The sequence below is a fragment of the Lissotriton vulgaris genome, chromosome 2_2, assembly GCF_964263255.1.
Source record: "Lissotriton vulgaris chromosome 2_2, aLisVul1.2, whole genome shotgun sequence".
NCBI lineage: Eukaryota > Metazoa > Chordata > Amphibia > Caudata > Salamandridae > Lissotriton > Lissotriton vulgaris.
In genome coordinates this window covers 94,177,805-94,193,961 of record NC_141688.1, presented here as the reverse complement: position 1 = coordinate 94,193,961, position 16,157 = coordinate 94,177,805, and positions in this window count along the sequence as shown.

Below are 16,157 nucleotides of genomic sequence, written 5' to 3'. Positions count from 1 at the left end.
GAAGGACTCGCACCGACGTTCGGTGTGATACTTCTTGCATTGCCGAAGGGTGCTGTAGGAATGTACCACCACCCCATGGGGTCTTAATAAACTTGTCTTTTGTACTTTTCAGTTTCCGTGCCAACAGTTCTTTTGGTGTAAGTGGGTATTCTGCGGAGCATGTAGGCCTTGGGAACCCAATACCTCAAATTGGCGACCACGAAGGGACTCATCGGCGACTCGGATGCCCGAAGGAGAGGTCGTGACGAAGGATTGGAAACTCGCCATGGACGCGTACGCTGCCACTGAGTGACCCGAGTCTTGGCACCCACGGTGTTTTCTTCCCTTCCTTCTGATCTGACCTTCCTTGGTGGCGCCGGTCCCCGACTGAGATTCTGCTCGTCTGTGTTGCTGTGCAGTGCCCGTTTGGCTGATTCGATCAAAGACCTTGGCAGTTGGAATCTGGATATTTGAGATTTGGGTAAGATTTGTGATCGGTAAGGTAGTCTGCGGACGCTTACTGAAGTTCTATGACTGTGATTATGATTTGAGTTAGCTAACATTTTGACTTTGTGAATTTTGAATATATATGTGTAGTGCACTTCACATAGGCAGGCATGTAGAGATGTTTCTCTAACTTTGTTCGTACTTTGAGCAGCACATTTGTGTGAAATACTGTAAGTGCCATTTTTGCGGTATCACGCTTTCGTGGTACTTTTTGAACATGCCTGTTTTAAGCACACTCCGAGGGATGTGCTGTCTTGGAAATGGTACCACATATAGGTTAACTGAATCTCAGCCGGCTCCCCCAGAGGGAACACCTAATCGTGAGATGTATGTTAAATTTGGCCTTCCCCCTATACTATACAGTAAATTATTGCATAAATACACTAGAACCGATCCCGAGTTGCAATGGCCACTACATGGGTCGTTTGATTTGCGAAAGGTTCAGTTTGTGGAGCAATGTTTGTTTCAGCGCAGATCTAGACAGGACATGTTTGATTGTGTGCGAATGTGGGAGAAAGCAGTGCATGAACGTATGAAGCGTGAGGTTGCCTTGGCGGACAAAGAGCAGCGCAAGGCTGCTCGAGATAAAGCTTTACAGCTTGAGGAGAAGGAGGCGCAGGAGAAGAAAGAAAGGGAGGCACGGGAACGTAATTTGCAAACGACCGGTCAATTTTCTATTCGTCGTCCGCTTTATCCTGTCCTTAATAATGAAGTTGATGATTTTTCGTTATTAGATCGATCCCCGCCTCCGTATGTTCAGCCTACGGCCCCGACTGAGGATTCTGGTGATGACGGTCGAGATAAGTCGAGTACCAGGTTAACTGCTGAGAGAGCCGCGGACTTGCGTAGTTTTGCTAGGAAACTGAATTTGAATCATATAACTGTCAGAAGTTATAGCTGAAAAGGATAAGTGGTCGGAACGAGAATTGATGTGTTTTTTAACTACTTTTGTAGATGAAGTTATTACTCGATTCCGTAAAAATTCAGTGGACTTAGAACCTAAGGATATGTCAGTCCATCATGAGAATATGCGTAAAGGTTTATTTGTTCTTGCAGATGCAGATGGGTTTTTCTCACGATTGCTCCAGCTACGGGATGAGGCGTCCAGATTGCGGGAAGCACGAAAAGCAGAAAAAGAGTCCGTGCCGGGGTCGACGGAACAGTCCAAACAGTGTTCTATCCTGGGTTCAGATAAGAATTCTAAAGTGCATGTTATGCCTATGCGTGAAGCTGCACCTCTGTATGTTCCCCCTAAAGGGGACGGTACAGATGAAGATAAAACATCAGCAAATGCAAAGGGGTATTTTATATATAATTGGGTGTATACGCCTTGGAACAGAGCAGATGTTATGGCATTGAAAAATGCTTTACCTGATCTCCGTAAGAATCCAGCAGCATTCTATGAAGGGGTGGAGGGGGCCATTTCCTCTTGTGTTATGACTCTTGTTGATATAGATCTTTTCTTTGGATTAATACTTCCCCCCGATATGTGGAGATCGATTCATAAGACTAATGATCAAACGATGTTTGGGGCAACATGGAAGGAGATAGGTCAGGCTGACTTAGACAGGGAACCTTCATGTAAACCATGTGACTTAATTTTAGACCTTCCAACGGCTATTTTGAACAAACTAAAAACGCTTGTTCCTCCTAAAAAGATCGATTGGACTATGTTAGCTTCATGCAAACAGAAGCCAGACGAATCGGTATCTGATTTCTTTACACGTTTCGAAGAAGCGTTTCATGATTACAGTGGTCAATCATTAACAGATGATACGGGTAGGCATCTGTTTGTTGATAAGTATGTGGCTAATCTCCTACTGGAGATTGCAAAAAGATTGAAAGCAAGTGAAAGTTCCTGGACCACAGCGACCCCTGCGTCTTTGTTAACTATGGCTCAGTATTACGAGCGGCAGGAATTAGAGGCTAAAGAAAGTGTTGATAAGAAAACGAAGGAATTGAAAACGAAGGTGATGTTGGCACAGGTTTGCGGTGCGCAATCTAGAGGAAATGATAGAGGCAGGCGAGGAGGGGGTAATGCGTCGTACGGTCATACCGATATTGCTGAGGACCAATGTCCTCGCACTACACCTTGCCCCAGCCGCCGCAGGACCGCCGCTGAGCCGCACCAGCCACCGCAGGGCCACCCCAACGCCGCCCCAGCCACCGCAGGGCCGCCACCGAGCCCCCAGGCTTTCCTTTTCCCGCCGGACTCCCGCGAAACCCCGCCCCCCCGCCCGCCGATTGGTTGCCGCGCTACCCGCCTCCCCGCAGACCCTCCCTCCCGGCTCCCCTCTTATGACGCCCCCAGAGCGACCGCGCAGCGGACGCGTGCAGCGGGAGCACCGATTGAGCGCCGAAGGTGCGCCAAAGGTAAGCCCATCTGCGCCCGTCCGCGCCTGGACCGCGCCCAGTGCCAGGACCCCTGGCCCTCGAGGACCCCAGCCCACCCGCCGGACGTACACCGCCGCCACCCTCAATGCGCTCAACACCGGCCGAATCCCGGGATGCTACCGAGCCACCCCGAGACGCACCCACGGACCCTTCAGCTGCCACGCCTGCAAGTTCACCTGCATCCGGACCTGCCTCGCACCAGCACCCGCCAAGCCAAACACCAGCAGCAACCACCTCAAGTGCATCCTGCTCAACACCCGCTCCGTCCACAGACACGCCATCGAACTCTGGAACCTCCTCGACACCACAGCTCCTGACGTTGCCTTCCTCACGGAAACCTGGATGAACGACTCCTCAGCGCCCGACATCGCCATCGCCATCCCAGAGGGCTACAAGATCACCCGGAGGGACCGCACCGCCAACCAGATGGGAGGAGGCATCGCCATCATCCACAGGGACTCCATCCGCATCACGACCAACACCGACGACACCCTGACCACCGCCGAACACCTACACTTCCAGATCCACATCGACCCGAAGACCACCCTCAGAGGCACCCTGATCTACCGACCCCCGGGACCACGCACACAATTCAGCGAGGACATCGCCGACTTCGTCAGCCCGCATGCCCTCCCCTCCGCTGACTACATCCTCCTGGGGGACCTCAACTTCCACCTGGAGAACAACAGCGACCGCAACACCATCACCCTGCTCGCCAACCTCGCCAACCTCGCCAACCTCGGACTCAAGCAGCTGGTGTCCACCCCCACCCACCTCGCCGAACACACACTCGACGCCGTCTTCTCATCCAGCAAAGACATCGCCTTCAGCCACGTCACAGGACTCCACTGGACGGACCACAGCTGCGTCCACTTCACCTTCAGAAGAACGACGATCCACCACCACCAGCAACAGGTTGCCCGAAGAAGCTGGAACAAGATCACAGCCGACCAGCTCGCCGCTTCCCTGAGCCAGCACCCTCCCGCCAGCTCAGCGAACCCCAGCCAGGCCGCCGACAACCTCACGAAGTGGATCAGCAACTGCGCGGACGAACTCGCCCCACTGAGGACCCCGCCCAGCAGACCCAGCAGCAAGAAAGCCCCATGGTTCACCGACGAACTCAAGAGCTCCAAGAAGAACTGCCGAGCCCTCGAGAAAGTCTGGAGAAGGGAACCAACACCGGACAACATGACCACCCTCAAGCTTGCCACCCGGAAGCACCACCAACTGATCCGCGCCACCAAGAAAACTGCATTCAAGGACCGGCTGGACAACAACGCACACAACTGCAAGGAACTCTTCAACATCGTGAAAGAGCTCTCCAACCCCAACGGCGGAAACAACAACATCATCCCATCGCAAGACCTCTGCAAATCCCTCGCCTCCTACTTCCACAACAAGATCGCGGACATACACAACAGCTTCAGCATTCAACCGACGCACGCCATGACCGCAGCAACGCCCCCCACCACCACCCTCCGCGCCTGGACTCCGATCAGCACCGAAGACACCGTCCGCATGATGAACTCCATCCACTCCGGATCTCCGACCGACCCCTGCCCTCACCACGTCTTCAACAAGGCCGACGCTGTCATCGCACCCCACCTGCGGGACATCATCAACACCTCCTTCGACACCGCCACCTTCCCGGAGAGCTGGAAGCACGCCGAACTCAGCGCTCTACTAAAGAAACCAACAGCGGACCCCACCGAACTCAAGAATTACCGCCCCATCTAGCTCCTCCCGTTTCCAGCCAAAGTCATCGAGAAGACCGTCAACAAACAGCTGGCCGCCTTCCTCGAGACGAATGGATCCCTCGACCCCTCACAGTCTGGCTTCCGAGCCAACCACAGCACCGAGACCGCCCTCATCGCTGCCACCGATGACATCCGAGCCCTGATGGACAACGGAGAAACAGCGGCCCTCATCCTCCTGGACCTCTCTGCGGCATTCGACACTGTCTGCCACCGCACCCTAGTGCAGCGCCTCAGCAACGTCGGAATCCAGAAGAAGGCACTGGAATGGATCATCTCCTTCCTCGACGGAAGAACACAGAGAGTCCGTCTACCACCGTACAAGTCAGAGGCCACCGAAGTCATCTGCGGCGTCCCTCAAGGATCCTCGTTGAGCCCCACCCTCTTCAACGTCTACATGAGCCCCCTCGCGGCCATCGCACGCAAACACAACCTCAACATCATCTCCTACGCTGACGACACCCAGCTGATCCTCTCCCTGACCAACGACCCCGCCGCCGCCAGAGCCAACCTTCACGAAGGGATGAAAGATGTAGCCGAGTGGATGACGACCAGCCGCCTGAAACTGAACTCAGACAAGATGGAAGTCCTCATCCTGGGCTCCTCGCCCTCCGCCTGGGACGACTCCTGGTGGCCCCCCGCCCTGGGCACCGCACCCAAACCGACAGACCACGCACGCAACCTGGGCTTCATCTGGACTCCTCCCTCTCTATGACCAGACAAGTCAATGCCGTCTCCTCGTCGTGCTTCAACATCCTGCGCATGCTACGGAAGATCTTCCGGTGGATCCCCACCGAGACCAGGAAGACGGTCACCCAGGCCCTCGTCACCAGCCGACTGGACTACGGCAACGCCCTCTACGCCGGAACCACCGCCAAGCTCCAGAAGAGACTCCAGCGGATCCAGAACACCTCAGCCAGACTCATCCTCGACATCCCACGAAACAGCCACATCTCCGGACATCTGAGAGACCTGCATTGGCTCCCCGTCAACAAAAGAATCACCTTCCGTCTCCTCACCCACGCACACAAAGCCCTACACGATCAAGGCCCGAGCTACCTCAACAACCGCATCAACTTCTACGCTCCCAAACGCCACCTCCGATCAGCCAGTCACGCCCTCGCCACCGTCCCCCGCATCCGAAGAACGACAACAGGAGGAAGGTCCTTCTCCTACCTGGCCGCCAAGACCTGGAACTCCCTCCCTCCCGACCTGCGCCAGACCCAAGACCACCTCTCCTTCAGGAAGAAGCTCAAGACCTGGCTGTTCGAGCAGTAGCAGCACCCCCCCCACCCAAGCGCCTTGAGACCCTCCGGGTAAGTAGTGCGCTCTATAAATGTCTTTGATTGATTGATTGATTGAATGTGCATATTGTAAAGAATTTGGGCATTGGGCTGAAGACTGTCCGGTGCTTCGTGAGCAACGCAGTCAGCGTGGTCGAGGAGGTGGAAGGTCAAGGAATAGTTATTCGGGAGCGAGAGGTGGCGGAGGTGATCGTGGTAGGTTTGAAGCGAGGGGTCGTGGTCAGGATGAACGAAATACCTTTGATAGACGGAACCAGTATCAGATATCGGAGGGTGAGAATGTGGAGCATCAGGATTATGTGCATGCATAGGATTGCGTAGGATGGGGTGTGGAATCGGTTGAAGTGCCAGTAGATCAAAGAGGTCCATATGTATCAGCGGGCATTTTGGGTTCTACTGATCAGTTTTTAGTTGACACAGGAGCTACTCGTAGTGCTTTGTCTAAAAACTTGGTTCCAAGGGCTCCCCTGTCTGGCGAAACAATAACATGTATAGGGTTTGATGGCACACCCTCTCCTAGCCCATTATCACAACCTCTTGCACTTTGTATTGACAAATTTTTCAGCTTTTGCCCATTTTTGTTGTCGCCTCACACTCCAGATAACATTATGGGCATTGACTTGCTCAAATATTTTCGAGCAACGATACGCTGCGCTCCTGAAGTAGTGCGGGTTATTTTGAACGACAATTACCCAGATTCAGACAGATTTTGTACAATGAAGGAAATTGAAGCATTAGCCTCTCTCCCACACACGTTATGGGCAACATCAGATACGGATGTGGGACAGATGCTCATTCCGCCTATTCGAATTACTGTTAAGGAGGGAGTACTTTTGCCACGTGTACCGCAGTACAAGATCTCTAGGGAAGGTGAAATTGCCCTGACGCACATCGTCCAGGATTTGATCATTGCAGGAGTAGTGGAGGAAGTTCCTTACACTGTCTGTAACAGCCCTATTCTTCCGATCCTTAAGAAAGACACTGACGACAAAGTCTATCGATTTATTATTGATTTGAGAGAAATTAACAAAATTGTCATTCCCCAATATCCGGTGGTGTCTGATATCACGACATTGCTTACATTGGTACCCCCAACTGCAACGACCTTTACTGTTATCGACCTTAAAAATGCGTTCTTTTCCATCCCCATTCATCCTGACAGCAGATACTTATTTGGCTTTACGTTAAATAATAAATCGTACAGATTTTGTCGTGTTCCCCAAGGTTACACAGAGAATCCTAGCATCTATAGCCAGGCTTTGAAAAGACAGCTTGACTCTTTTGAATTGCAATCCGGAGTAGCACTTATACAGTATGTTGATGATCTCCTGTTGACACCTATGCACAATGTGAGGAGAGTACACTTGCTTTGCTTTCCTTTTTGGCTCAGAACAATCATAAAGTCTCTAAGAAAAAGCTACAATACTGTGGACCCAAGGTGACCTACCTCGGTCATCTTTTTTCTAAGGAGGGGCGTGCATTAACATCAGATCGAATTCAAGCGATTTTAGATACGCCAGTTCCCCGCACTCAGAGAGATGTACGCGCCTTCATAGGATTAACGTCCTTTTGTAGACAGTGGATCATGGGGTTTTCGCACATTATCAAACCTTTGTTAGCATTACTGTCCAAAACTACACCAATGCCCCTTGAATGGACAGATGAATGTCAAAATGCTTTTTAACAATTGAGACAGGCCCTTTGCTCTGCACCCGTGCTAGGTACACCAGATTATACAAAGATTTTCACGTTGTACGTGCACGAGAAAGATGGCTGCGCGTTATCCGTGTTAGTGCAGGCACACGGGGATAAGCAGAGGCCATGTGCGTATTTTTCAGCCATCCTTGATCCTGTAGTGCGAGGGTTACCTGGGTGTTTCCGAGCAGTTGCAGCAACAGCAGTAGCTATATGGCAGAGTGAGGGAATAGTTTTGTCGCACAAATTGTTGGTGCTAGTTCCCCATGCAGTAGATGCCCTGTTAAATCAAACGAAGATGCAGTATCTCACGAGCGCACGTTTAACAGGATATGAGCTCACACTTCTGGCGCCACACATCACACTGAAAAGATGCGCTACCCTGAACCCTGCCACTTTATTGCCATATCCGGTTGAAGAGGGCCAGGAGGAAAAACACCATGATTGTGTTTTCCTGACCGAGGAACAAACAAAGGGTCGTGTCGACTTACAGGATATGCCACTTCCAGATGTGGATGGTGAACTGTGGGTTGATGGATCGTGTTTGAGGCTGCCAGATGGCACAACTTCGGCGGCATATGCGATCACAACACTTAAGACGGTGGTAGAAACAGCACGAATACCCCAGAAATCAGCCCAAGCAGCGGAGCTGATAGCTTTGACAAGAGCCTGCGAATTGAGTGCTGGCTTATGTGTGAACATCTACACAGACAGCCGGTACGCCTTCGGAGTAGCGCATGACTTCGGCCTATTCTGGAGAGAGCGTGGGTTTTTGACTTCGCATGGAGTACACATTATGCACGGAGAACTAGTGCGTGATCTCCTAAACGCGTTACTTTGTCCAAAGAAAGTGGCGATAATCAAATGCAGTGCACACAAAAAGGTCACTGACAAAGTGGGACAAGGTAATGCCTTTGCAGACAGTATAGCAAGACAAACAGCTATGTCACGAAACGATTCCCCCATGTATGTAGTGAAGTCGCAGGCCGAGCGATGGCATGATGCTAGAGCAGAGATACTGGACATCCAAAAATCAGCGACTGAAGCAGAACTTGTAACACGGGCAGCAGAGGGGGTGCTGGATGATGAGGGTTGTTGGAGGAGCAAGGATATGGAACGATGGAAATTGCCTGCGGCTTACTTGCAAGCGATGGTCCAGATGACACATGGGTTGGCACATGTGGGAGCTCTTGCAATCACTCGATTGTTAACACGAGTTTGGGAGCATCCTGAGATTGCCAACACTGCCAAGAGAGTAGTGCAGACTTGTTTGATATGTTTACAGCACAATCATGCAAAAGGGAAGCATACTCCGAAAGGAGGGTTCGTTCCACCTTCTGCACCATTCGAGGTACTTCAGATGGATTATATCCAGCTTGAGCGTTGCAATAACCTTAAGTATGTCTTAGTGGTGGTATGTGCTTTTAGCAAATGGGTTGAGGCCTTCCCCACGAAAGATAATACGGCTTTGACAACGGCTAAGGTTTTGCTCAAAGAGTACTTTCCTCGATATGGAGTTTGCAAATTTTTGTGGAGCGATAATGGTCCTCATTTTGTTGGGAAAATTGTGGAATATGTGCTAAAGGGATTGGGGATTCAGCAAAAGTTTCATGCTGTGTTCCATCATCAATCAGCAGGTCTTGTCGAACGGTACAATGCCACGTTGAAACTAAAACTGGCTAAGATTGTGGCGTCCACGTCTTTGAAGTGGCCGGATGCCTTGCCGTTAGCATTACTCTCTATTAGATCAGTGCCCCACTCTCGAACTGGCCTCACACCTTATGAAGTGGTGATCGGGAGGCCAATGAATATAAGGGGAGTTCCTAAGCCGCGATTGTTACATGATGTGCCTTGTATAATGATGAACGATTATTTGGCACGATTAACAAATGATTTACTTTCTATTCACCAACATTGGAGAGGCTCACAGTCTTCGTCCTGGTGATTTTGTTATGATAAAATCGTTTGAGAAAGCGAACAGCTTGGAACCGAGGTGGCGTGGCCCCGAGCAAGTCCTCCTGCTTGCAACTCGAACGGCTGTGCGAGTGACCAACAGGAAGCGGTGGGTGCATTCAACTCACTGCCGTCGCGTCTCTCCGGACCTGGTGAATCCTACTGTGCTGTCTGACTACAGAGACATCTTGGACGAGGAAAAGAGCCCAGCTGTGACGTCGACCGAATCTGAGGGAGCCTTCCCGGACCACACCGTTTCTGGACAACAGCGTTATAATCTGCGGCCACGATAGGAAGAAGATTTTTTTTTTTTTTGGTGCGAGACTGGTTAGTTACCGCTCTGGGGTTTGTGAAACGGAAGCCGGGAATCTCAAGGGGGGGGGTCAGTTCTGCCAAGAGTAGCGACACCCGTCTTGACCCCGGAGAAGAAAACAACGGCTACCTCGGAGCTCAGCACTCATATTTTTATTTTTTAGTTGTATATTCGAGACATTGTGAACTCTTTTGAACTATGCAAACAAAACAGGTGATGGACAGAATGTGGATCAATGTCACACATTCACCCCAGTCCAAAGATCTGGGCCCAAATCCATCGTTTTTTTGCACTCCACACCACCCTGGGTTAGACAATGGCGATATGCAAATCAGCTCTGACCCTGTCCCCGATGGGAACAGTCTAGTCCGAACTACAAAAGCCATGTCCTTCCCAGAACGGAATCAAGCATCCGAGGACCGGACCGGTTTCGAGGTAACACCTCTCATCAGCCCGGCTAGCTTGACTCCAGTGGTGTGGAGTGCCTGGGACCCACGTCTGAGCATCCCCAGCGCACTTATGGCGGTATTTGCAAACAAAACAGGTGATGGACAGAATGTGGATCAATGTCACACATTCACCCCAGTCCAAAGATCTGGGCCCAAATCCATCGTTTTTTTGCACTCCACACCACCCTGGGTTAGACAATGGCGATATGCAAATCAGCTCTGACCCTGTGCCCCATGGGAACAGTCCAGTCCGAACTACAAAAGCCATGTCCTTCCCAGAACGGAATCAAGCATCCGAGGACCGGACCGGTTTCGAGGTAACACCTCTCATCAGCCCGGCTAGCTTGACTCCAGTGGTGTGGAGTGCCTGGGACCCACGTCTGAGCATCCCCAGCGCACTTATGGCGGTATTTGCAAACAAAACAGGTGAAGGACAGAATGTGGATAAATGTCACACATTCACCCCAGTCCAAAGATCTGGGCCCAAATCCATCGTTTTTTTGCACTCCACACCACCCTGGGTTAGACAATGGCGATATGCAAATCAGCTCTGACCCTGTGCCCCATGGGAACAGTCCAGTTCGAACTACAAAAGCCATGTCCTTCCCAGAACGGAATCAAGCATCCGAGGACCGGACGGGTTTCGAGGTAACACCTCTCATCAGCCCGGCTAGCTTGACTCCAGTGGTGTGGAGTGCCTGGGACCCACGTCTGAGCATCCCCAGCGCACTTATGGCGGTATTTGCATACAAAACAGGTGATGGACAGAATGTGGATAAATGTCACACATTCACCCCAGTCCAAAGATCTGGGCCCAAATCCATCGTTTTTTTGCACTCGACACCACCCTGGGTTAGACAATGGCGATATGCAAATCAGCTCTGACCCTGTGCCCCATGGGAACAGTCCAGTCCGAACTACAAAAGCCATGTCCTTCCCAGAACGGAATCAAGCATCCGAGGACCGGACCGGTTTCGAGGTAACACCTCTCATCAGCCCGGCTAGCTTGACTCCAGTGGTGTGGAGTGCCTGGGACCCACGTCTGAGCATCCCCAGCGCAATTATGGCGGTATTTGCAAACAAAACAGGTGATGGACAGAGTGTGGATCAATGTCACACATTCACCCCAGTCCAAAGATCTGGGCCCAAATCCATCGTTTTTTTGCACTCCACCCCACCCTGGGTTAGACAATGGCGATATGCAAATCAGCTCTGACCCTGTGCCCCATGGGAACAGTCCAGTCCGAACTACAAAAGCCATGTCCTTCCCAGAACGGAATCAAGCATCCGAGGACCGGACCGGTTTCGAGGTAACACCTCTCATCAGCCCGGCTAGCTTGACTCCAGTGGTGTGGAGTGCCTGGGACCCATGTCTGAGCATCCCCAGCGTCCGGTCCTCGGATGCTTGATTCCGTTCTGGGAAGGACATGGCTTTTGTAGTTCGGACTGGACTGTTCCCATGGGGCACAGGGTCAGAGCTGATTTGCATATCGCCATTGTCTAACCCAGGGTGGTGTGGAGTGCAAAAAAACGATGGATTTGAGCCCAGATCTTTGGACTGGGGTGAATGTGTGACTTTGATCCACATTCTGTCCATCACCTGTTTTGTTTGCAATTGCCGCCATAAGTGCGCTGGGGATGCTCAGACGTGGGTCCCAGGCACTCCACACCACTGGAGTCAAGCTAGCCGGGCTGATGAGAGGTGTTACCTCGAAACCGGTCCGGTCCTCGGATGCTTGATTCCGTTCTGGGAAGGACATGGCTTTTGTAGTTCGGACTGGACTGTTCCCATGGGGCACAGGGTCAGAGCTGATTTGCATATCGCCATTGTCTAACCCAGGGTGGTGTGGAGTGCAAAAAAACGATGGATTTGGGCCCAGATCTTTGGACTGGGGTGAATGTGTGACATTGATCCACATTCTGTCCATCACCTGTTTTGTTTGCAATTGTCGCCATAAGTGCGCTGGGGATGCTCAGACGTGGGTCCCAGGCACTCCACACCACTGGAGTCAAGCTAGCCGGGCTGATGAGAGGTGTTACCTCGTAACCGGTCCGGTCCTCGGATGCTTGATTCCGTTCTGGGTAGGACATGGCTTTTGTAGTTCGGACTGGACTGTTCCCATGGGGCACAGGGTCAGAGCTGATTTGCATATCGCCATTGTCTAACCCAGGGTGGTGTGGAGTGCAAAAAAACAATGGATTTGGGCCCAGATCTTTGGACTGGGGTGAATGTGTGACATTGATCCACATTCTGTCCATCACCTGTTTTGTTTGCAATTGCCGCCATAAGTGTGCTGGGGATGCTCAGACGTGGGTCCCAGGCACTCCACACCACTGGAGTCAAGCTAGCCGGGCTGATGAGAGGTGTTACCTCGAAACCGGTCCGGTCCTCGGATGCTTGATTCCGTTCTGGGAAGGGCATGGCTTTTGTAGTTCGGACTGGACTGTTCCCATGGGGCACAGGGTCAGAGCTGATTTGCATATCGCCATTGTCTAACCCAGGGTGGTGTGGAGTGCAAAAAAACGATGGATTTGGGCCCAGATCTTTGGACTGGGGTGAATGTGTGACATTGATCCACATTCTGTCCATCACCTGTTTTGTTTGCAATTGCCGCCATAAGTGCGCTGGGGATGCTCAGACGTGGGTCCCAGGCACTCCACACCACTGGAGTCAAGCTAGCCGGGCTGATGAGAGGTGTTACCTCGAAACCGGTCCGGTCCTCGGATGCTTGATTCCGATCTGGGAAGGACATGGCTTTTGTAGTTCGGACTGGACTGTTCCCATGGGGCACAGGGTCAGAGCTGATTTGCATATCGCCATTGTCTAACCCAGGGTGGGGTGGAGTGCAAAAAAACGATGGATTTGGGCCCAGATCTTTGGACTGGGGTGAATGTGTGACATTGATACACATTCTGTCCATCACCTGTTTTGTTTGCTCTTTTGAACTATGGCGCCTTCTGCATCACGAGACAAAAGAATTCTTGGTGCTGTATTGTTTGTATTGACAATTGTGGTAATAGCTGTAATAGCCTGGGTAGTAGAACTTGTGGTGCCTGTACGAGAACATTTGCTGCCGACTACCCCGGCTCCATCTGAACATTTTCATTTCACCTTACCCTACCATGAAGAACGGCATCGACAGACTTATTTGAACAATAGCTTCATTCAAATCTTGCATCATACTCACAATATGACGAACACTTCTAACTGTTGGGTGTGTGGGATGTTGCCTGGGCACCAGAAGAAAGGAGGCACACCACTTATCCCACTCCCGTTTTCCCACAATGGTTCCTGCAATGCTTGGTATACTCTTCTATTCACTTTGCACTGGCCAACAAAAGGGGGGGTGCTTTTCCGTTTAAACAAGATATGTTATCATGATCGGGATGGCTATCCACAAGCTGAGGGTACTCGATTCGAATGGGAAGAGTACCGTCCCGACAACGTGTCTGCACCCCGAATTTACAGTAATCAACGGAACATTAATATGTCCAGCTCTCATGTTATTAATGTTATAGATACTAAAGCTGATTTTTGCATACGAAATAAAGGTACAATCCCTGTTGGAAAAAGTGAATGTAACACCACACTTACATTTGACAGTCCGAATGGCATATCATTTGTGGCATCCCGAAATACATATTTTATCTGTGGCAATAAAGGTTATCATCGTCTCCCGTTAGGGTGGTTAGGTACATGTTATATCTCTTTTGTATTGCCCCCTGTATTCATTGCCCCACCAATGTACCATAATGACTATGTGTTATATCATGACTTTGTGTTAAATAGAGTCAAACGTGCTGTAGTCCTTGAAGACATTGATCAGACCGATACTGCACTACAACAATATGTGGATTTTAATTTGGGTTTGTTTTCCTTTGTGGGAGCTGCTCTGAACAGTCGAAAGATACGACGACTGACCCGTGTTGTTGAGGCTGTAGCTAATGACACCGCTTTTGCATTGGGGAATATAACTGAAGAGCTTCAAATATCTAGAATTGTTACGCTCCAGAACCGGATGGTTCTAGATGTAGTCCTAGCTGATCGAGGGGGGGCATGTAGAATTATCGGAAGTAGCTGTTGCGTTTACGTTCCTGACAACTCACCATCTGTATATGATGCCATATCTAAATTGCATAAAATTGCTGCTGAAATACATCCGGACAATGGTACATGGACCCTTTTGGGGTGGTTCTGGTCAATGCTTAGTACATGGGGCTGGAAGCTACTGACAATCTTATGTATCATAGTTGGGATATTATTCTTCTTGTGTTTATGTATACAATGTGGCCCTGCATTATGTTCCATGTGTTTATCAGCTTGTATTCCATCTAGACGAGCTCTTGCCCAAAATGAATTGATGCTTCATAAAGAAGTGGCTCAAATCATGTCAATTGATATAGAAGATGAGTATCCCGACTATGTCCATTATGAGGTAGCTTCAGCTAAACGCTAAAAGGGTCGTCTGTCGTAATTTGACAATGGCTGGGTTAGCGCTTAGCTTTGCTACACGTTATTTCCCTTAACTTGGCCTTATTCGAAAACGCCATTTTGTATGTTACAGCGGCCATTTTAGGGAATGAGCGGCCTCGTGGTCAGCATGCCCTTTAGTCCTTTGTCCGTGCCACTGACCGCTCGAGTTTGCCCAGCAACAGGCTATTTTTAGTAACAGTCAAGCCTGTACATGCGCAGTTCCAACTGACCAGTCACCCCTTAGGAATGTTCCGCCAAACTGACCAGTGGAGTTGTAACCCCTCCCATGAGTTGGCTGTGCTCCAAAAATGACCATATATGTACCTAAACTCTGTAACCATGTACCACCTACCTTTTTATTACTGTAAATCTGTATAAAAGAAGGACTCGCACCGACGTTCGGTGTGATACTTCTTGCATTGCCGAAGGGTGCTGTAGGAATGTACCACCACCCCATGGGGTCTTAATAAACTTGTCTTTTGTACTTTTCAGTTTCCGGCCAACAGTTCTTTTGGTGTAAGTGGGTATTCTGCGGAGCATGTAGGCCTTGGGAACCCAATACCACAGCGTGGGGTTTACCCCCGTCCTTGGACATTTCCCCTGTGGGAATTGTAACGTGTGTCATCTCACCACTGAAACAAAATTCCTTATTCTAACAGATGGCACAAGGTGGGAACAAAGAAGCAACACCAATTGCAGCACCTCGAACGTTGTATATCTGATCACGTGTCGTTGCAACCTCCAGTACGTGGGCATGACCACCAGATGTATCAAGACCAGGATATGTGAACATCGAAGTAATATTCGATGCAAGAAAACCACCACAAAACTAACGACGCATTTCTTACAGTCCAATCACACACCAAACGATTTACAATGGACAATATTGGAGCACCTGATTTCTGGCTCTGAGCAAAAACTGTTTGAAAAGGAACAACGGTGGGTTTACCGTTTAGGCACCCAAAAATCAGGGCTGAACGATGAAATTCCCTGGGGCAGTATTTCTTATTAACCTGTATCCACCCTGAGGTTTCCATATACTAGGGCGCTCCCTTGAGACCATCTGATCCAATCGCGTGGATTTGTAATCTTTCACCGGTAACAGTATTGTAAACTTTATCATCAACACCAGGCTGTTGAGAGAACCCCAGCCTTTTCCCGCTGTTTAATTCATTTTTTACTCCCCCGATAAGGCGGGACGGCATTTAGTCCCGTACCCTTATCCCTATTTTAGGCGTCATTTCAGTAAACATTGTATCGATTTGAGCTCCGTGGTAGTTACAACCTTAGTAATCAATGTGCAATTGTTGTGGTTTCCCCCACTGTATTCGCGCC